The 22967-nt window shown below is 38.4% G+C and overlaps 1 long non-coding RNA gene across 1 annotated transcript; it reads left to right on the plus strand.

Moving 5' to 3' along the window:
- Positions 1 to 5463: 5463 nt before the first annotated feature.
- Positions 5464 to 14087, plus strand: LOC113945552. The gene is made up of 3 exons (XR_003527124.1): positions 5464 to 5567; positions 7976 to 8125; positions 13759 to 14087. It is a non-coding gene; the product is annotated as an uncharacterized LOC113945552 (long non-coding RNA).
- Positions 14088 to 22967: the final 8880 nt, after the last annotated feature.

Genomic DNA, 22967 nt, shown 5'->3' on the forward strand with positions numbered 1-22967 from the left:
TAAAAGGGCAAGAAGGTGGATATTGCAGCAGACTAGCTTGAACTGAAAATCCTGAGCCCAAGATAAAGTCAACTGAGACTAAACTGTGACACACAAATAAAAAGAACATGGTATTATTAATGCTTATCACTCTTTAGGTCCATACAGTTCAATGACAGTTTCAAAAGGATGTACTGATAAAGGTTTCCTGGTAGTTTGACACAGTGTGTGGTGGTTCCAGTAAGCCTCTTGCTGAACAAAGAACATCAGGGAACTTCTGAAGCCTAAATAGATGACTGACAGTTCTGAGCCTGAGAAGGAAGCACTTTATCCAGGCTTTTGTTATTTTTTTCAACTAACTGCACCAACACTCCGGCTGCCGTATAAGCGATTGCCTTATTAGTCAGACCATAAAGCAAAGTCTTAATTGTTTACAAAGTTAGTGATGCTTTCTTCCAGGGTCTTGGGATGCCCAGGAACCAGTTTTCAGAACTACTGGAATTTGAGCAGAGACGGTTGTGCTTTTTGGGCTGGATTAAATATATCTGAGATTTGGAGATTCTCCATCCCATTCCCCATGCTCACCACCCACCCCAAAGGTGTGTTGGGGTTCAGAAAAAAAAAAAAAAAAAAAAAACAGCTACCAGCTACAAATTTTGCAAATGTGATTTTTCTTCTTGCACTGAATCAAGCAAAAATCTTTGACAGTGAAGTCCAGAGAGCAATGTAGTGGGTCAGGCCTTTCTCCGGTTTTGCCAAGTCTTACATAAATGAGACTACGTATTTCTCTGGCAGTCTCCCCTGAGATTATGTCTTCTTTCCTCTGCAGCTGGAATCTCCCCACAGAAATCAACCTCAGCACTGAGAAGTGCTTATCCAGTGTGATCTGGGAGACAAAAAGATAACTTGACATGAAAAATTTCTGACTGCCTCAGGGGAACTGAAGGAGGATAGGAATGTTCCCTCCATGGGAGGCTTGGACATCCTGGTAGAAGACAGAAAGAGAGAAAGGGAGGATAATTAAAATAGTTTCTCTGCAGATTCACTGAATCATGACAATTCATAACTAGAGACACTGTAGGAGGGACATGAAGATTTACTGGATCAAGGAGCTTCTTATAAAAGAAGAACAAATTAAGAATATTTAGCATGAAAATTAACACTAGAAGCTAAGATTAATACTGACCCAGATACAGATAGAAAGCTACTCCCTGACTAAAGTAAAATAATTATTGGCAGGAGGAGACTCCTTAATTCTAGACGTCTAGATTTAGTTAAGAAGTAATGATACTTGGAGAGCAAGCAGGAGGGGCAAAATGAGGGCCTAATCAGACATGAATGCATTATACAGGAAGAGAAATGTAGGTCATACAGTACTACCACAGACAGACAGAAAAGCAGCATCACCAGACCAACAGAAACCCTTTGGGTGCAGCAAGCACCACAGATGAGCCAGAGGTGCTGGCTGGGGCTCAGAGCCACGCTGATCCAGTCAGACAACTTTCAGACTGTGTTTGCCAGCCCAACAGCAGCAAATGAGTGATTCACGATCTATCTGACAAAACACCTTCATAGAGATGTGCCCTTTTCCTCTACTGCAGGAACCACGGTGGAGCCTGGCTCTCTTGGGTACACTCTTGGGTCACAGCTCATTGCAATAACAAATGTCACAGTGAGGAGCACAGCATGACAGGCCTGAGAGGCAATCACTGATTTTTGCCCAGCATAACCTTTCACACTACCACAGCTGTATCATTACAGTACTGGATATGCTTGTGAAAACAAAGCCCTCCCTCAAGCCAGGAGTGATGAACATACAGGGGAGCCTGGCAAGTGTCTTTGGGGGAACTGTTAGGCCCCTGCACATTCCCTAGCTGCCATAACCAGTGTTATGTCCTTGACAGGTCCCCTGCCCACCTGTCTTTTCATTGTATTGGAGGTGTGGATGTTACCACGCTGTTACACTGAGCTAAGCCTACATGTGTGCTTATTTAATGGTGATTCTCATCACCAGTCTGTACCGCCTTTTTGGACAAATTATCTCAGAAAAATGCTTGTCCCCAGGAACCATGGCAAATACATTCTTTGAAGATGACAGAAGATAATCATCTCTGTTAAGGGATGAATATGAAAACAGCACAGATAGGAGTCAACCTATTCTTTAATGCTTTAAGCAAATTTCTTTCATTACAATCCATCCTGTCTCTAATTTCCAGAACTTTGAGCAAGCCAAATGCTGCCTTTATCATTACAGTGTCGTCAAATTTATTGGATGAGCTGTTTTGGACTCACGTCCACTACTTGCTTTCACATATCTAAGATTTCCAGTCCCACCTGTTAAGGCACTATCTGTCAAAAAATGCCAATAATCACTGCTTCAGACTAGTGGTCAAAGGATCAAATGTTTTAAGTCTTCCAGCACTTAAATTTTGCTTGGTGTGCAAATTCTCAATGTGTCTTCACTGCTTTTTCTGTCATAAGTTAATCTAGCAGCTTCAGCTGGCTCAGATGTCAGTCCTGGGGGGTGGGGGGTCACTGTGGGCTGCAACACCTCCCACCACACTTTGAGAAAAAAGGCAAACGCTTACAGTTTTCTCAGCATTTACTGAACTCTCTGCTACCACCAGCTAAGTAAGCTATTTTAAAACTAGCTTAGGTAAAACTACATGGTTCTGCAGTGATGAAATGCCCTCTGTCATTTCCTATTAAAAAATGCATGACCCCCTTTCTTCATTACACAGAGCTTTAGCATATAGTAGATATTTCCACTCTAATAACACCCAAAGGGTTGAGCATATTTATATGTACATATAGGTGCTTCCAACAGCTCTGAATTTTCTTGTAGCCTTTTCTCTTTAAGCAAGTCTCTGGTCATTCAGCTGTGAAATTAAAGAAACAGGGGACACTGTTGTGAGCTGTACTTTCTTCTTCCACTTGCGAAGGAATCTTAATAATGTTCAGTTTATGGCTGTCTGTATCAAATAGAGAGTGCAAAATGCTATAGCTTAAGATAAAGAGGCAAGCTTCCGTAGCTGATGGCTGGAACAGTTAATTTTCTCTCTTGAATTAATCCAGAGAAATACCTACAACATGTCAGTGAAATGTCCTACAGTCTTCTTAGTGAATTACAGAAATCTGATAGTGCTGCCTCTATTTGTGGTGGTTGTGCTTTCCTTGAGTTTGATATCCTCTTCTTCCTCTGACTTTGGACTGCATACCTTTCAGGTAAGTACTAGGTAAAACAGAACTGTTTGTCATTCTGGGTGTGCCTCTTCTAATTTAAGGGTGAGATTCAGCTCATAGATGAAGATACTGAAATTTCAATGTCTACTGTATAGACATACCTACCACAGCTTCTCTGCTGTATCTGTCAGCTCTTTGCACGCTTTCAATGCACTGTGGCAGCTGCCATTGAATGCACATATTAAAGGAACTTACCTACACCTCTGTGCTTGCTTTGGCTTTAATTTTCTTCACAGTGGCTGTTATGGGGTCATATTTTAGATGTGTATTAAAAACAAAATTGATAATATAGAGATGTCTTTGTTATTGCTGAGCAAGGCTTACACAGTCAAGCCTTTTCTGCTTTCCATACTGCCACACTGGTGAGGAGGCTGGGGGTTCATGGGAAGTTGGGAGGAGACACAGCTGGGATAGGTGATCCCAACTGAGCAAAAGGATATTCCAGACCATATAATATTATGCTTAATATGTAAAGTGAGAGGAAGAAGGGGAAGTTAAGAGTTGTGGGGAAGAAGGGGGGAAAAGTTTGGAGTTATGTTGTTTGTCTTCCCATATCACTGTTATGCATGATGAGGTCCTGCTTTCCTGGAGATGGCTGAACACCTGCCTGCCCACAGGAAGTGGTGAATGAATTCCTTGTTTTACTTTGCTTGTGTGTGAAGCTTTTGCTTCCCCTATTAAATTATCTTTATCTCAACCCACGAATTCTCTCACTTTTCCTCTTTTGATTCTCTCCTTGATCCTGCTGGTGGGGCAGTGGGTGAGCAGGTGTGTGATGCTGAGAGGCTGTTTGTTAAATTATGACAATTCTTAATAACCCAGACACCAATGCAATTTAAATTGCTTCAAAATAAGCATCTGATTCATGTGAGTTGCTCATCTGAACTGCCTACTCTTTACCACTGACTCTAAAGTATAACTCACTCAAGTATTTAGCTCTTTAATATCAAAATAAGTGAGGTAAATCACACTTTCTGGTTTTAGGCCTCTTTTATTTCCTCTGTAAAATACAACTGTTATTGTTGATTTGTATAACTTCTCAGAAACAAGAATAAAGTTGTTCCCTGCTATTATACATCTGACACACCACCTACACTTACTGTGATGCGTTGCTACCATTACTGATTGAACTTACATAATGCAGACATTACTTGAGAGTTTGTGTCAGTAATATGGTACCTTCCACTTGCACTGAAGAAAAAAGCACTTAAAAATTTGTTCAATATCAATTAATCACTGAGGAGACAGCAAGGAAAGCGGGTGACACTAATGAATTTATTATCCAGAAAACACTGAAGGTTAGAAAGAGGATGCTTGTTTAACTAGTTCACTAGTTAAGTCATTAGTGTACAACATAATGAAATTGTAGGACTATCTCACTCATGTGGAGACTGCAATAGTTTGGGGCAGGTCTCATCCCCTTATACTCTGTACAACAATGCATCTTGAAACTAATGAAGTGTTATGTCTTTATGAGACTTGTCATGGACAATAAGGCTAATTGGAAAAGGGGGTTTTAATATAACGACTTTACCTTCATGTCAGTAAACTATGAAGGAGAATTAGAAAACTTGATGGGATTACTTTGTTCAGCAAACTTTCTTACTTTTTTATCTTAATATCTAATAACGTTCCCAGTGGTGATGCTTAATACATTAGATTTAGAAGATTTTTTATATATTACAAATCTTTGTATTTTTTTCTATAAGAACTTCAGGGAAGTTCTTCCCCCTACTGAGTACTTTAATTCTTTGATCAGATGAGAATAAAGAGAAAAATTTTTATGCTAGTTGATATGTTTTGAAGCTGGCTCCCTACCAAGTCTCCAAACCCTACCACAAGAAGTCCTGTCCCCCCCCAAACCTCAGGGAGAAGAGGGAAAAAAACCCAAGAGAACCAAAATGAGAGAGAGACAGCTAAAGCAATATATATAAATATATTTACACTTATATTACATTTAAGTACAATTGAAATATAGATACAATTTCACAAGGAAAAGGGAAAGGGAAGGGGGAATATAAAAAAAAGGAACAAAACCAAAATAAAATATATATATCCCCATCAATAGCCCAAGATCTAGCAACTAAAAGAATTAGCAAAGAATACCAGACCTCGCTCCCCAACCCAACAGACTCAACAGCAGGGAAATCTGCACCTCCAAGCCACTGGAAGAAAAGAGAACGGAGGCCTTTCCTCCTTTCTTCTTTTAGCCTGGCTTATGTAAAAATCGTAGGGAATACTGGGTAAATCTGGGCCTTTCCTTGGTTGCAAACTGGTCACCAAGGAAGGCCTAGACCACATAGTCCAGTCAAATAAAATACCATTGCTGGGGCTAAAATATATAGGTAGTTTATCCAAATAAGTCTGAACTATCTACTGTATCCTTTCAAACTAGCAAAAAACAGTTTTGGTTTGTGATACCTGAGAAGTGCAATTGGACTGTTGCACATAGAACCAGTTTTTAATTATAGTGGTTGTTTCTGCTCCTGATTCCTTATTTTGCTCTAGGGAAAATGTAAGGCAATTTTTCTGAAGTCCTTATACACTATACAGTATATCCAGATGGCACTGGGACTCATTAGCTGTAAACCAGTTTTATACCAGTTGATGTTATTATTATAGCCTTATTGAGAGGGTAGATTTTTGATCACTACTTTTCTATTAAACTCAACTGTCCATCACTATTTCCATCACTTATTTAAAGGATTGAGAACTACATTTGGCCATGAACTTTGGCTAGTATTGTTGAGATGTGACACAGGCCTTTCTTATTCTGCCTCTTGGAAGAGAATAAGATAAATAAGCAACATCTTCACCAAAAACCTTAAAATAAAAACTGAAAATAAAGCTATCGTTACATTGATATAGAAACTGCAAGCAAAGTACTCAGGAGAGACAAAAAATAAAAGTATTGGCAACATTTCAGCTGCTCGAATCCAAACCATATAAACCATAGCAAAGAGTGACTATGGTTTGCAGGAGACCTTTATAGATTTGCTAAGGTTCACTGACCTTAGGATATGGCAGAATTGGAAGAATGAAACAAACAAACAAACAAACAAAAAATATATGATGGCAGCTATGATTACTAAAATAATGAAAAATTATCTGTACAAAGTATTGTTCATTTATGGCTATTTGTCTTTCAATAGATGGCAAATAAAAGATATGATGGATAGTGAAGGGGGAATGTGGATGTGTCATACAGTTTTGAGGCAAGTTTTATATTGAGAAGAAGAAAGTGGTTTATTAGTCAAGTAATTACTCTGTGCAAGTCATTGTCACAAGGTATAATGGAGCTAAGTCTTACAGAAGGATTTGAAAAAGATCAGGTATTTCTGTGAATAATAAAACCTTCATCTTTTCATCAGACAGATTGTATAATATACAAAACCCCTTATATCACTGATGCTGTCCATGCTGGGTAAATCAGATTAGTTTAGATTTTTCTAACTTCATATGGAATTTTTATTGTGCCTTAATGCAATCTGTCTCATTTCAGTCTGACCTTGGTACTGTGGAAGGTCGTGGAGCAGATCATCTTGAATGCCATCACGTGGCACATGCAGGACAACCAGCATGAGCTTATGAAAGGCAGGTCCTGCTTAACTGACCTGAACTCCTTCTATGACAGGGTGACCCACTTGGTGGATGAGGGAAAGACTTTGGGTGTTGTCTACCTAGGCTTTAGTAGAGACTTTGACACCATTTCCCACAGCATTCTCCAGGAGAAACTGGCTTACCATGGAGTGGACAGATGCGCTGTTTGCTGGGTAAAGAAAACAGTATTGGGACCAACTCTGTTTAATATCCTTGTCAAGGATCTTGATGAGGGGATCAAGTGTATCCTCAGTGAGTTTGCAGATGACTCCCACCAAGGTGGGAGTGTTGATCTGCTGTAGGGTAGGAAGATGGATCTGGACAGGCTGGATTGTTGAAATGAGGCCAGTGGTATGAGATGCAAAGTTCCAAGTCCTGAACTTCGGTCACAACACCCCCCTGCAGTGCAACAGGCTGGGGGAAGAGTGGCTGGAAAGCTGCCCAGAAGAAAAGGATCTGAGTGTTCATTAACAGTGACTGAACATGAGCCAGCAGCATGCTCAGTTTACCTCAAGTTGCACCAGGGGAGGTTTAGGTTGGTTATTAGGAAACCTTTCTTCACTGAAGGTTGTCAAGCTCTGGTACAGGCTGTCCAGGGCAGTGGTGGGATCACCATCCCTGGAGGGATTTAAAAGACATGTAGATGTGGCACTTGGGGACATGGTTTAGTCGTGGCCTCGGCAGTACTGGATTAATAATTGTACTCTGCAGTCTTAAATGTTTTTCCCAACCTAAAAAATTGTAGGATTTTATGATTCTATTTGTCATTGTTAACATGCATTAACCTGGGTTAATTTACTTCTGCCATGTTCTATTTTAGCCTCGTGATCATTTTGACAGTATCTAGCTTATTCTCCTTTTCCAACTTGTTGGATTTTAAGTTGCCAGGAGTTTTCAGCTTTTCGATGAATCAGTGTTCAGCTGTAGCTAAAGACATGCATATCTATAAACTTCTGAACATCAGTGTATTAGGATTTAAAAGACATGACATACAACATCTCCTTCCCCCTCTGTAACATTTTTGTTCCCTGATATTTCTTCCTCTTGTCTATTTATTCTTTTATTAGTGAATTATGGAAAATTGAATTTAAATGCTTTGCCTGTGGTCCTGATGATCTATGTCAGAGAAACACATTTGTTTCCAGTATTATAGTGAGAGGGGTTCCTGAAGGTTTTCTGGGAACACTGACAACTCTTGAGTGAGAAGAACCTAAGATCGGTCTCCTCCACCTTCTCAAAGGACATCAAGCCTCAAGACGCTTAGGATCCTCTGTGCCATTGCTTCCTGCTTTGAATGAGAATGGTAAGTTGTTTTACTGTTCTTATAGGGGTTAAAAAGATCCCTTTGCTCTACAAAAAATTCAAAGCATGGGGTTTTTTCCCTCTTGGCCCACGCAGCTGAAGGTCATACACATGAAACTGTTTTCTCTGCTATTCTTTTGCCCATATTTCTTATGTGCAATATTTGGTAGAGTGTTTCAAGTGTAAAAAAGAAATAAAATAAAACCACAGTTTCAAACTGCACATGACAAATTTGGGTTGAAATAATCAAAGATTTCTGAAATCTATAAGCAAACTAGTGTTACAATGGAAAGTTTTGAATAAGCTTAATAAAAGCTGATGCCTGCAGCCCTGCCTAGAATAAGCACAGAGAGAAGCTGCATTGAAAAAAACAGCATGTTAATAACCATGAAATTCTATTTAGCTTTTAAAAGAACAAATCTCCATCTCTTAGTGTGGAACCCACTGTTCAGGAAAAATTCCCATAACTTTCTCCTTGAGAGAGAGACATGTAGGAAGATATGGATGGAGGGAACAATAACAAGGGGACTATAGAATGAGGGTCTGAACAGAGATCTGTGGGGGAACACAGGAAAACTGTGAGGTTATTCAAGTTTTCAAATGTCAGTTGCCAGGTGATGGAGAGGTAAATTAAAAAGAGCATAATTTCATTTCTTTGGTTTATAAAAGCAGAATGTAATTCTTAAAATTACAGGGAATAGACAGTTAATAACAGGAAAGTTTCTTTCCAGTTGCATTAACAGGGCACTGTTTCCTCTATTCATGATTTTCTGGTGCTTTTCTCTAATGCTGTTAACTGTAGTTGCCTAATTGTTGTTCTCTTTCCTTTTTGACCAGAAGGGACTATTATTTGAGTGCAGAAAACTGCTTCCATCCTTTTACTAAGCTTTCAAATTTTTTTCTTGTTTTCTTTCACGATGTTGACTGTATACTTTTCCTTGTCACTATCAATTATTACTTCACTCAGTATTTCTGAGGGCTTTTTTAACCAGCCTTTTGAAGTAGCAAGGTTAAACATTAAAGTTGGCATAGCATATATAACCATGTCGTGCTTGCTTCTTTACAGGAAGCTACGAAGGAGTCAGGAAGTCAAATCATATATATACAATACAAATGAGTTTTGCTCTGTGTGAGTCCTGCCCATTTAGTGATAGAAATTTGAAAGGTTTCAATATAATTTTTCATCAAAAATATGTATGAACATACATATGATACATTGTCTATGTATCTCCCAAACTGGTGTCCTGCAATTTAGACATTGTCTTGCAAACAAATTTGTCTTCATGTCTTTGAAACATCTCCTCCTGGCTTTGTTTGTTAGAAGACAGAACTATCAACATTCAAAATCATGTAGTATTGAGTTTCCGAGAACTCCAAAACAAGGAATACTGATAGTAGCATTTTTGTCTCTTCTTATGACAATTCTATCTTTCTTAAATAGAAATTCCCACCTAACTTTTCAACTAAAAGGTCCACTAGGTTTTTGTGTGACTATTCTATCAAACATAACAGCAACAATTTCCCGTTCTTCTGCCCTGTGCTGCATTACTCTTTGCACAGTTCTTTTTTTTGGTTTTGCCTTGTTTTTCATCCTTCTCACCTAGTCCAACATGCTTGTGGTATCATAAGTTTGAGTTAGAGCAACACTTTGCTTGTGCCAGTTTGTTTGTTGGTTCAGTGTATTCCTGGCTGCTCAGGAAAACTGGACCCAGCTTTCTACCTGAGGCCTCCCCAAGTTCTGAATGAAGAAATGAATTAAGTTGTGTGGTTTACTCCTGCTTATATTTATTTGGCTGGAATTTGAGGGGTTTTCTGCCACAACCTGTCATTGTGTTTCATGGCAACTTGTGAGCAATAAAAATATCTTTGTCTATAAACTTGCAACCCAACTATTTCTGTGTTCTCCATTATTAGGAGAGCTGACTAGTTTTGCCTGAGAACAGTATCTGTATCTCAGGCATGAAGAATTCAGCATTTTTTTCAATTCTCACTCCCAGTTCCACAGCATTACCTGGATTACTGCTTTCAGTTCTTCAGGCAGTGTCCCCTCAATGGCACCTGCAAAATTGCAAAGCTCATAACAGCTCATTAATGGCAATACTGAATAGCAACAGACTCAATACTGGTCCTTCAGGAAAAACATTAAATTCATCCTTCAGTTTCAACACTGAAACATCATTTTACGATCAGATTTCTGTATACTGGGCACTAAATTGCTCTCTTCTATTTTTTCTTCATCTCTTTTTATGAATTACTGTGGAAAACTATCAAAGTTCTTGTTCTTAAAGCTCAGTTATGGAATGTGGGACATTCTCGACATGTCCTCTTACTCTGTAACGAATGAAATTAGGTTTGATTTGATATTATTTATTCTTATTCAGTTTATGGTTGTTAATCACTTGCAGTGATTTTCAAATGGTGACACAATTAATCATAGTTCTCACATTAACTCTGTTTCCTTTTCTAATCACTTTTTATTTAAGTACTTCATTTCTACCATAGTTTTTTCTTTTTCAGCATGGAGAGCAAAATGTACAGAGGGAGGACAAAGATTGCGTGTCATCACTATAACTGAATGCTATGCTGGATGTGTCTACAGAGAGCTTCTCCCAGACTACTGGAGGAGGAAAGAGCATTTGTTTATGAATTGACTCCTTTTGAGCCACAAAGAAACTGTGGGTCTTGCAGTAGCCTGTGTGGGATCATCCAGACTTGGGAGCATTTGGATCCTGCACAGGCTTTCACAGGAGGGCAGCTCTGAAAGAAGCTGAGATGATTCTCCCAGCTCAGTCTGGGTTTCTCTTCTCTAGAACAGTCCTCAGGGATGAGGAAAGCTGACCTGCACCACAGCAGACATTAGTTTGAACTTCTCCCTACAGAAAGGCTTTGGTGCTGTCAATTAGAGAACTAAGATGATCAAGTGATCTAGTATATAGATAGGATCTTCCTTGCATAGCACATGAGTGGTTTAAATTTCAAATTGAAATGGAAGTGGTGCATTTTCAACTATTCATCCCACAGAAAACAAGCTCACAATAACAATATTGTAGTTATTTCTAATTTCCCAGTTGCTAACCTGCTCTCCTTTAGTATTGCTGTTAGCTACGTCCAAGTTTCCATTTTCTTTCCTCAGGCTCTTGTCACTTGATTACAGCAGTTCACCAGATGTCTCAGCTTTATTCTATCGTTTGCATTCCCTTTTCTGCGTGGATCCACACTGATTAGTCTTATGTAAACATCTAAGTCCAAGGTCATTACTCATAGACACCAAGTTGTATTCCCACTGAAGTCAGCATCAGGCTATATTGACTTTTCAGAATCTCATTGTTTTGGTTTGTGATTAAATTATTCTTGCCATTTACTGGAGAAGCAGATGTGCAGTTCAAATCCATACCATGAGTTTTTCCAGTCTACCATGAACATACTCTTCCACAGACTGTGAGAAATTTTCACTGAATAAATATCTGTGAGAGTGTCAAGTTGAGCCAGCAACTCAGCCCCACGCTGCTGCTCACTCACTGCTCCACCAGTGGGATCAAGGAGACAATTGGAAAAGTGAGAAAACTCATGGGTTGAGATAAAGACAGTTTAATAAGGGAAGCAAAAGCAACATACACAAGCAAAGCAAAACAAGTAACACTTTCACTACTTGCCATGGGCAGGCAATGTTCAGCCATTCCCATGAAAGCAGGGCTCCATCATGTGTGACAGTCATTTGAGAAGACAAACATCATCATTCAGAATGTCCTGCCTGTTTCTCCTTGTCCCCCCCCACATTTTATATACTGAACATGATGTCACATGGTATGGAGTATCCCTTTTGTCAGTTTGGGTCCTCTGTCCCAGTTGTGTCTCCTCCCAACTTCCTGTGTAGCCCCAGTCCCCTTGTCAACATGGCAGTACGAAAGGCTCTGCTCAGCAATAACAAAAACACCCCTGTACTATCAATCCTGTGTTTAGCACAAATCCAAACATAGCCCTATACCAGCCACTGTGAAGAAAATTAACTCTACGCTGATCAAAATCACCACAAAGAGAAACCACTCATTGGTGATAAGAAAAAAAAACCAAAACATATAAAATTGTCCCCAGAAACTGCAGCAAAACTCAGTTTATTTCTCAGTTCTTCTTGAAGGACTTCTACCAAGCTCAAAATATCCTTTCCAGTGGGCTCTGGTCATATAAATGGAGATCCAGGACACTCTTACATAGTTTTTCAGAAGGAAAATATTTGGTCCTGGACTGTGAATCAAAGGCTCTTGTGATAGGACTCCTATGCCTATCTCTGAATGCCTACATCTACAGAAGTCTCCTAGGACCCCTTAATAGACAGTAATTGGCACAGTCACTGGAGTTAAGAGGTCAACAACCTCACTCTAACGCAGGTACCAGGAACTGGTAAAGTGAGTGACTGTACTGACTAATTCTCCATTGTTATAAGGGGAGACTTAAACAATTAGTTCAGCTATAAACACCTACATGTTAAAGTTAGATGATAAATATTAATTTCATCACAATTTTTAACACTTATTCGCATAGCTCAAGTACTTCTTTGCATTTTCTCTAACCTTGTTATCCAACCATCATCCTTCAATCCTATTATACCCTTGTTCCCACACTTTATCTCAATATTCCTTGACTAGCACATCTTCCTTCTGCCTCTTTCTTCCTCACATGATGTCCTGGTTTTCCTCCCAAAGGATCCATTCTCAGTATTCACATCGTTATCTGGATCACTGTTTGAAACTTTTCATGGATTACCACTGTTCAGATTTGTTCATTCCATTTGCAATTTCTTGTTCCACATAGTCCTGATATCATACTGCTGGACTCTTAACTGTAATATTCCCATCTCAAACATGTTTCTCTTTCCTTCCCTACAATCCATTCCCTTTTCTTCAGTCCTGGCCCATCCATTCTTTACCACAAAATCCCTGTTCTTAATTTTTCATTTGTCCACAACCATTTCTCCCCACTGTGACATTTCTTATCATTCTTTCATTCCCACCTCACAGGTTTCCAATCTCTATTTTACATACCCATTTCAGGTACACATCATGGTTTTCCTTTTCCTCCTCCCATCTGTCTTCTGCATGATCCTGTCCTATTTTTTGCCCTTAGCATTCAAATAACCTCCTTCCAGCTTGCTCTGTCATTCCCTATGGACATCCCCAATCACACATAAAACTTTACTTTCCTCTTCATCAAAATAAAGCACTTTATCCTTCTGGATACTCTCTGGACCAACTTGTTTTTGGAACAGGCTGGTAGGAGGAACAGTGCCTGGCTGTCAGTCTGGGTAACCGCCTGTAGCAGAAACATAACTATAGTGTTCCACCATTCCGAGGACTGGAGATCTCAGGCAACATCTTCAGGATATTTAAAAATTAAATAAGTATCCACCACAAATATGCAAATCGTTACTATTTTCTTTAAGGCTTTAAATCTAAGCGCTTCCTTACAGTTTTGTTTACAGTTTTGTTATGTGAAGAGAAGCAACGTCCATCTGAAACAAAGGCTACTCTCTTCCCTCTGTCAATTTTTAACCCTCACTCCAGACTTTAGGAAAGGTAGAGACAGTTTTAGCATAGTGCTTTGAAGGCTCTTCTTTACCTCGAGAGCACTCTTTAACAGCAAGCACTCCTACCAGCCTCACCTATATGATGGCTCGCTGCCCGGAGAAACTGCCAGGGAGCCGAGCCCATGGAGACAAAGGCACACGACAAACCCCAACAGAGCTCCAGAGCTGCTGGAAGAGGAGAATCTGATCTATTGACTTGTTCCCAAAATAGTACCAAGTGGGAGGTGACTGACTGGCTAATACCTGTGGTGCTTCCATTACTGAATGAGATGAAGTCTGTTGCCAGGAATCCTGGGGTGGTTTCCTTGACAACCAGAAGAAATGCACAACTGCGATGCACATGACTTTTCAGGTGCTTTTTTAACTCCCCTGAAACAATGAGCTGCCCTACCAGAACTGTACCTCAGATAAATAAAACCTAGGTTTACAGCCAAATGGTGAACAGAATTTATGTTCAAGGGCAAATTTGAGCTCATCCTGAAATCTGCCATGAAACAAACCCTTAAGAGAGAAGGAAGGCTGGAAGCATTTCTACTGTTCAAGATGACGGAAATCTTGATACGTCATCATTTTATAACCTTTAGATGAGAAATTTCAAGAGATTGAAAATATTTTCATGAGATATCTAGATAAATTTGAATTTGTCCATTTGAATGTCCGTATTAAATCCAAACCCCTCAAATTTCAAAGTTGATTGCAGATAATACATTGTTCATCAGAAGCACTGTGGGCATTTACTGAAATCAGAACAAGTTTTGAAATTATTTTAACAAGACAGCACAAATTTTAAGCCAAGAATAAAAGGCGTAACAGTATTTAGTTACTCATTGTTTGTAAGTAAAGATTGCGACAAATTTTCTATGGACAGTAAATTCACTGAAAAATTCACATTTTCATGAATTCAAATTCTACTGAGAAGTAGATTAAAGCCCAACTACAACCACTATGATTCAATGAAGAATTCCATTACAAAATATTGAAATATATTAAACAGTAATTTTAAAAGGAAATGTTCTTTTATGTTTCATAGTTTTGGCATTTGATTTGAAAAATTACCTACATTTTATGGAAAAATCAATTAAAATAAAAAAAGATAACTCCAAGTCAAGAAGTATCATGTACAATGGATTGACAAGCAGTGATAAGACTGAGAATACCTTGGAGATTTTTTTGGCTTTTGTTGTAAGAATTTTTAGATGAAAGACAAAAATATTATCATTTCAGTTGAACAGAGAGTTTTATTTTTTAGTGTAATTAATAACCAGAAACACCCATTTCCCTGCTTTGTGCTTGGGAGGAATAAGTACATGTGAGGAAATTAAGGAGAAATTGAAGGGGATGCAGTAGATCAAATAAGTGAAGTAGAGGGAATAAAGAAAGGGACTCATCAAAAGTGACAAACCAGATGACAAATATAAATGTTTTTGAAGTCTACCTGCTGACATCAGGAGGCTGAATCTACTCACTTTCCTATTAGTGCTGATGGATGACAATCATTGGAGAAGCACTGAAGACCAGAGCTAATTTTTTTTGAGTTAAGAATCTGAGGTCTAGAATCCTAGATAAAATTTTGGCTGGCAGATCATAAGAAATTTCAGAAAACTTCCCTAAATTTTACTTGTGGCTGAGAGAGTGAGCTGCTGGGAGAGGAAGATAATAAAGTGTTACTGTGGCAAAAAATAACTATAGAATACAAAGAGTGTTGCATAAGGAAATAAATCATCCCAGTCTGTCATCAGTGGGAGTCAGGCAGAAAATATCTGAAACAGAGTGAGACTGGAAGTAAACCAGTTAAGATAGAACAATGTGCACTATTAAAATAATCAGAGAAAGCGGGATTGACCTGGACATTTTAAATGAGGACAGTGCATGCGTCTGAATGAATCATTAGTAGAGATTTAGGTGCTTTCCTAAAACAGATTACATTCATAATAAATAGACTTGAGTAGAGAATTTTAAAACCATATTAGTGGTAAAGGTTGATGCCTGGGGCCACATTAGCTCAGCATCAAGCTCTGATCTGTCATAGATCAATGAAATGTAGCAAGCCTGAATTGCTGATTCAATTTAGTATTCATTTACTTTCAGAGCAGAACATAAATAGTAAGGAAGAAAATGTGAAACATGATATCTGAGACCAAGATCAAGTTCTATGAGGAACTTAGCATGCATGTACGCATTCATCTTGTGAATATTTAGAGAGCCAAGAAATCGAAAGAACCCAATCTGTTCTGAAGCTGAATCTGCCCCAAAGGCCTTTTACCACTGAAGTTGAAAGAAACTTTGTCTTCCTTCCCAACAGATGCTGAACATAACCATGCTGAGTGGATAAGCAAGAGTAAACCTCTGTAGAGTGGTAGTGAAATCCCTCAGCAAGAATTTCATGACTGTAGTATCTGATTTAGCATCATAAAATCACAAACTATCTCAAGTTGGAAGGGACTCCTAGGGATCATTGGGTCCAGCTCCCTGCTCCATGTAGAACTACTTAAAACTAAACCGTATGACTAAGAGTGTCATAGAGACCCTCCTTGAACTCTGACAGGTTTGATTTGTGACCACTTCCCTGGTGATCCAGTTCCAGTAACCAATCTCCATCTCAGTGCAGAAGCTTTTGCTCATGTACTATCTGAACTTCCCCTCATCCATCTTGATTCCAATTCATCATGTCTTGTTGCAGGTCACCAGAGGGAGGAGATCTACTGCCCCTTGGAGAAAGGAGCAGACTGTGGTGTGGTCACCCCTCAACCTTCTCTTTTCCAAGCTGAATAAAGCAAGTGACCCCAGCTGCTCCTCATAAGTCTTGCCCTCCAGGACTTTCACCATCCTGGCTACTCTCCTTTGGACTCTCTCTAATAGCTTTATATCCTGGATTCTCTCTAACAGCTTTATAGCCTTCTTATGTCTAGGCACCCAAAACTGCACATTACTCAAGGTGAGGCCAAATTAGTGAAGAGTAGAGTGGGACAACCCCCTCCCTCATGCAGCCACTGTGTTGGAGCACCTCAGGGAAGGGGTTGGCCCTTTTGGTTAGTCATGTGACTCGTATTCAACTTGCCATCCACCCAAATCCTTAGTTCTCTTTCCACAGGGCTGCTTTCCAGACTCCCCTACCCTGATTTTTATGTATAACCAGGATTACCCCATTCCAGGTGGACAATCCAACATTTGCTCTTGTTAACATTCATACAGTTTTTGATTGCCCAGCGCTCTAGCCTATCCAGATCTCAAGACTGAATGGGAAAAGGTCCTGTCTGCCTAAGTGGACAATTATGCAACAGAAGAAGGAAAGGAAATGAATTTTTTTCTTATTTCAAATGGTTTTGGAATATTTCCAAAGAACTTACAACAATCTGACATGTCTTCAATAAATTCATGAAAGCTTGATTAATATTTCATTTTTATTCAGCTGCAGTTATTTAATATATTAGATCAGATCCCGAATTTAAAACCAGTGCACATACATGTGGTCACCCAGTTCATCACAGAATCATGGCATATCAGTTGTTAAGAGATTCTTCCTCTAATGCACGTACTACAACACCACAGCTTTTTGCTATGGGAACATGAAGCTGCCGAGCATGAGCAGATGCTGGCATTGGGACAAAACAACAGCTTAGAGAAGTATTAAAATGTCTCTAAATGTTTTGAAATCTTTTCCAAAAAAAATGTTTTAAATTATAGCTCAATCTCATGGAAGTTATCCTGGGTTACTTTTAACTGAGCCAGTCCATGCAGTAACCTTATTCAGTCTCTTAAGGCAGAATTATACTGGACCCTTCCCACTGTTTTACTGAGTCTTGACATTCTTAGCGGACAAAATATCACCTGTTTATCCCATCTCTTTTACCATGTATGACCCTGCAACGACTGAATGCTCCTATTTCAAACACTTCTATGCATTTTTAAAGATTTTCTTTTTCGAAAAAGCTTGTGCTATCTATTCATACAAATAACAACTGACAAGAAAATGTCACCAATCATTGACGTATCCTGTGAAGTTTAGCTTTGCTTTAAGACTCTTTATACTCCACTTCTTATTTTGGTGTGGCAATAAACAGCTTTAGATTAGAGTAGCATAGCTGATAGAGTATATTTATACTTAGCAACTGTCTATAGAAATAAAGATTAGCATCAAGGCTTTACTGGTTCTCCTGTCAGGATGCTGATCTTTTGAAGCTACAATATAGCCAGCAAACTCATATTTACCTACAGATTTAACACTGCCATTTCAGATAAGAATATGCTAACAGTTGGGATAGGAGTAAAAGACTAGTTTTCTTTCACCACCAATTTTGCAGTAATCCCATCTGGGTCAAAACACTTCGAAAGGGGAGTCCTACAGAGAAAAGATACAGCTACTTCAATACACTCAGAAACAAATATTTATTCTGCTATTTTTTGTTCAGGCTTAATATTCATAAAAAGAAAATGTAAGTAAAAGAAGTTTTATCTCTGTCTATAGCTGCATGCATTTTTGCTTGATTGCGGGTATGGGCACACACGTGTTAATAGATATGTATATGTATGTGTGTATTCCAACAGGATTGTATGTATTTTACTAGAATGTATTTAATATTAAATAAATATTAAAATTTACTTTCTTCATCTCTAGGTTTTGGAATTATATCTCCTTGTAACTCCAGCCTGTGAAGGCTTTAGGATTCATCAGCATTCTCTCATTTTTGTGCATCGTTTGTTTAGGATCTGACCTAAATCACTGATTCTCATGAGAGCGCAGTTGGACAAAGGTTGTCCCTGTTTGCAGCGTTTAGATAGGAACACACTGCTATGTTTACAGCAAGAAGAGTAGAACAATCTTGATGTTGAAAAATATTCTTGGCAATAATGCAGCATTAAAGCTGCATAGTAATTGCTATGATTATGGTAAACAACTATTGATTTCAGTATTTACTATGCATAGTAGCAAAATAAGATATGCATAAGTGACAATACAAATTTTCTAGAATGACAGTCACAACAACCACCATAAAAAAATTACACTCTAGAAACAGCACAGTTCTAAGGGTACATAAAGATATTTTCTCTTTTGTTTGCTGTCAATTCCTTCCTTGGTTGGTTGTGCAGTGGCTTACAAAGGTAGTTTTTTCCTCTCAGCTTGGCAAAAAGGAAATTTTTGGTTTATTTTTCAAAAACAGCAATTAACAGCACAGATGTTAATTGTGGTGGAGGGGTTTTCGTGTAAAATGTATGTGTGTCATATTCAATGTGCACCTTTTGGAAGTGACAACTCTGCTGTAAAAACAACATCATGCAGTAAACCTTAAAACCCATATGCAACTGAGATGTGGACACTTGTGATTCTAAACCAGAAGTGTCAGGTGAATTTGAGGAGTCCATATAAAATTGTACTACAGAAGTAATCAGCCTTTTCACTTAGATGGACACTACTATAAAGTTGTGATCTGGATGGCTGAAACTTAAGATCTAGAGAGCAAGAAACTCTGCAAGTGAATTATAACCTCAAGAAACTGCAATTACAATCCGTTGGGGTTTTTTGTTGTTTTGGGGTTGTTTTTTCTTGAGAGCTGCAAGTGATCAAAGTTAAACTCATTGATCATTTCTGTCAAAAGATTTGTGTGTCAGTATTTTGGAAGTGCTGATTTAATGACATTAAAACTATGAATTTCTCACTTTTCTGAATTTTCTATACCAAAAATATAGAGAAAAAAGAAGCAGGAATCTAAATGATTCTTTATCACATGTTCTAAATTAATTTTAATTCAGAAGTTTATTTTTAAAGATTCATTTGTTCACCTTCTTTTTTTAAAGTCTATAAATGTAACTCCAACATGGATCAAAATAATATTTCTTTTTTACGAAATTGACTTACTCTGTGTCATTTTCAGTTTCATCAGTGAGCATTAAAATTAAAATTATTGGTAGATTTTTTCAAAACCTTTCATAATTTCATCCATATCAAATTCTAAATTAACTGTCTTGCAGTTTTCAGAATTTATAGAATAAATTTAATCTACTGAAGATGATACTCCTCTCTCTTGACAATAAAGAGTATGTTCCCTATTAGTAAATTTTTTTACTTAGTGTTAGGAATATTTGATGTGATAATCTCCCACTGAAACTTTCTATATTAAAAAAATTATCAACAAAACTCTTTCATGGGTTTCATTCCAAAGGAACACTGGGTTAATTTAGAAACAGCTGGTAACAACGAAGAGAAAGATTTTGACCTTGGTAAGGTCAAAATTGAAAAAAACAGTATTTATGTGAATATGTGATAAAGGCAGAGAACTGAAAAGATTTGTATTGAATTCCTGAAGGTACCACAGGTGGACTCAATTATGGGTAAATTTCTGTGCTTTATAGCAGATTCATTCAATGCCAGGCTCTCAGAATTCACCTACTGTTGGCAAGATGAGACCCTTCAGAAAGCATGGAAGATTTCTGACAGCGTGGATGTTTCGAGATCTTTAAAGGGAAGACAAAAAAGGATCATTTAGTATGGAAAAAACTTTCAGATCATCAAGTCCAGCTGTACACATAACACTGACTACCAAGCCCACCACTAAACCACTTTCCGAAGTGTCACATCTGCGCATCTTTTAAATACCTCCAGGGATGGCGATTCCACCACTTTGCTGTGCAGCCTGTTCCAGTGCCTGATAACCATTGTGGTGAAGCAATTTTCCCTAATATTCAAACTTAACCTCCCCTGCTGCAACTTGAGGCCATTTCCTCTTGTCCTATCACTTGTTACTCTGGGGAAGAGATGTACCCCCACCTCGTGACCTCCTTTCAGGAAGATGCATCCCAGGATGAATTCTGTGGGACCCTGCTACAATTTGAAATACTTTTTCGGAAAAAATTTCAAAACATCTGAAGAGGTTTTATTGCTTCTCTAAGCTGGGTTTTTTTTCCCACTACTAGCATCTGATCACACTTGGAAACTTCACATTCCCTTGGAAACACCTGCAATGCTGTGGTACACGCATTACAAGAAGGATCCCTTAAGATCTGCATGACCACATCTATGTCGTACTGGCTTTAAATTCAGCATCTGATATAATATAAATATAAAACAACTGTAGCTGAATATAAATGGAACATTATTCAGTCTTTCATAGCTTTATTGAAGACATGTCAGATTACATTTGTTATGCATGAGAACAGTTTAGATGTCTGAATAAGGCCGTGAACTGCATCTTGGAGTTATTTACTGGTTTCTTTTGACTATAAGGGGAGATTAAATGTTCAATTATTCAGTTAACAGCACAGGTGTGTCTAGTGACATGGTAGGTACCCTGGACGATCCAAGAAGTCTGTGAAGGACTGATATTTGACACAGAATCTTTGGGAGAGTTTTGATTTTCTGTACTCGTAGCTAGAGACATCACGGATTTGTGAAGGCATATCAAATGACACTGTATACCTGCATTTAGATATCTGGGTGAAGCCCTAGATGATTAGCTCAGATGTTGACAGAAGAGACAACCTATGGACCTTTGGTTTTCATCTGTACAAGAGGGAAAATTTATGGCTTCCTTACAGGAGTGTAGTGAAGGCAGCTTCTAAAGTATATTTCTCTTCTCGTACTTCCTCTATATCTCTCAAAGTTGGCAGAATTTTACTCACAGAAATTTTTACTATTTATGAGTTGGAACTCAGTAATCCAGTCACAGAACTGGCCAGCTGAAGGAAAAGAAAGATTTGGCTGCAAGACCATGTAATTTCCAAATTTACTTTAAGTTGCTGTTGAAGGAAGGGCAATACTATTTAAAGTTCAACATCAGCACCGTCTTTCAGAGCTCTTGGGTTTATGAGTCAGATAAACTGCTTGAAAAGCACTCTGATTCTTTTCAGTATGAACTAGAGAACTGATTCAAAACGAAACCTTCTAAAATCACCTCTCTTCCTGATTTTCCAAATTAAAAACTTGATGTGAATAACAATCATGGTTTTTCTGAAGGAAACCTCTTTAGATTGAGAGATTGTTCCCTCTTTACTGAATAATTAGAGTATTTTTTCATCATGAGTATTAGAGTATTTTCTCTAATTATACTCTATTAGAGTATTTTCTCCTCAGAATTTGAGAACCTTAAATCCTCCCTCTAAAGCACCTCTTGATGCTGTTTTAACTAAAGCAGTTTACTCACCTTCTGATTTTTAAATAGAACAACAGTTACCATGTTCTAATCTACTCTGAAACTCAAATAGCAGAAAACTGATTGCACAGAAGACAACTAAAGAAAATTTTTTTCAATAGACAGAGAAAAACAGGCATAGTATTTTCTAGTACCTCTGCATGCTGCATCTCACATTCACACATGGATAAACACACTGTGAAGTAGGTGGAAAAAATACGTCTGATGAATCCTGCTTTTCTTTGCATAAACATAACTGTCATGTGAGAAGTAGGATTCATCATCTCCTGATTAGGACCCAAATTTAGCTGTCAATATATAAATGTCTACTTGTGGTCTGGATGTATAAGTTCCAGCTATTGCCAGAGCTGTTCAAGAGCTTGTTGTTGCCAGAAGTTGTGTTAGTGTTGTTTGAGGTGTTCTACGGTATCCAAGGATCATGAAATCATGGGATAATTCAGGTGTGAAGGGACCTCAGGAGGTCTCTATTCCAACCTTTCGTTCATCCATGAGGTCATAGGGTCATCCAGAGGTCCAATCAGGTTCCTCTGGGTTATTTGGTTATTTGTCTCACAAAGTGTTGAAAAACTCCTCAAATGGAGACTACAACACCTGTCAGTAACTTGTCCCACTGTCAACTGTCCCAATTAGTGAAAAAAATTTCTTGATACCCAATCTGAACCCTGTTCCCATTCATTGGTACATGAAACACAGGAACTATAGGAAAACTCTGTGCTACAAAAGATCTGGTAAGAGGTCAGCCTAATGGTTCTACAGGCTGCATGGATCATTCTGGGTAAAGCCCTTCCCTCTATAACAGAAGCTCAGACACCTACCCCACATCTAAAAATTTAGAGGTGGGACTCCATAGTCCAAAATTAATTGCCCTGAATAGCTGTTCTAACATGGAAGTCTTCTGGTGTTCTTTAAGTCTGATGTTGCACTTGCCCGTCTCTTGTAGATGCCTGAATAATCTGGGATATCTCAAAGAACACTAAAAGTCTAAATATAGACAACTGAATCAGATGATGTAGGGATGGTGTAGGATACCCAAAGAGATTCATTTGCTATCTTTCATCAGACTGGTTGAAGGAAGTTCTATAATGTTCTATTCTTGACATCCTTATCACACATTAGCC

The sequence above is a fragment of the Corapipo altera genome, unplaced genomic scaffold (assembly GCF_003945725.1).
Source record: "Corapipo altera isolate COAL_440 unplaced genomic scaffold, ASM394572v1 1b, whole genome shotgun sequence".
Taxonomy (NCBI): domain Eukaryota; kingdom Metazoa; phylum Chordata; class Aves; order Passeriformes; family Pipridae; genus Corapipo; species Corapipo altera.